The sequence below is a fragment of the Uloborus diversus genome, chromosome 4 (genome assembly GCF_026930045.1).
Source record: "Uloborus diversus isolate 005 chromosome 4, Udiv.v.3.1, whole genome shotgun sequence".
In the NCBI taxonomy this organism is placed as follows: Eukaryota; Metazoa; Arthropoda; class Arachnida; order Araneae; family Uloboridae; genus Uloborus; species Uloborus diversus.
The window spans coordinates 73,860,237-73,861,190 of NC_072734.1; positions in this window are offsets into that span (position 1 = coordinate 73,860,237).

Below are 954 nucleotides of genomic sequence, written 5' to 3' on the forward strand. Positions count from 1 at the left end.
TGCAAAAAAAAAAAATATGAAAAATTAAAAATTTGCAGTTACTGCCCTTTACCTGCACACGGCAGTATATTCTTTATATAAGTAGTGAAAGTCTATGTAGTTAAATATAATAGTATCGTCCATATACCTGAAAGCTTCGCTGTATTTTTTGACTACGAAAATGAACTTGAAAAACTGGTAGGAAGACATTAGCAAATACACTAGAAAAAGAAGTTCCCAGTGGGATTCCGAATGTCTGTTTTTAGAAAGTAGAGCCATTAAATAGATAATATTCGAAAATACAGAACTTGGTCAGGTTTAGCCAATCGTTTTTTGCTAGATTGATTGAATGTTTATATTTGTCATAGAATTTTGCAGAAATATCTATTATAAGATGATGTTTGTAAAGAAATTTTCAAAATTAAAAGTATTGATTCTGTAAATTTCAAATATGCAAATTGTTTAAAAACGCCAAGAAATCTTTTTATTGTTTAGAATTATGAAACTCTTTTCTTCTGCTATTTTTTACAAGACATTAAGTTTTTCAAAGTCTTTTCTTTAAAGCAAAATTTTTCACTAGTAACAAACCTGAATTTAATAGGATTTTTCATGAAACGTAATTGTAATGAAAAGGAAAGGAAAATTTGAAATTAAGATTCTTAATGTTTAAGATTTAGTCGAATGCTATTTTTAAACTGGATTCTGTCCCTAACAAACTAGCGTATACGTATTGACCTTGGTATATTCTTTCATAAGTAGTATTTTAGACAAAATTTTACACACGATATCGAAATCGTAACTTGCCTTGTCAAATGTGGATAAAATAAAAGCGAATGTTTTCAATACTTAAATTAAGTTTTTTTTTATCAATGATTACAAAATGCTTTTTATGCTAATCCTCCTCAAAATTATAACTGTCTCTAAAGTCATCCAAATTTTTCTTTTTCTTTTTTCTATTCTAAAAAACCTTCACTG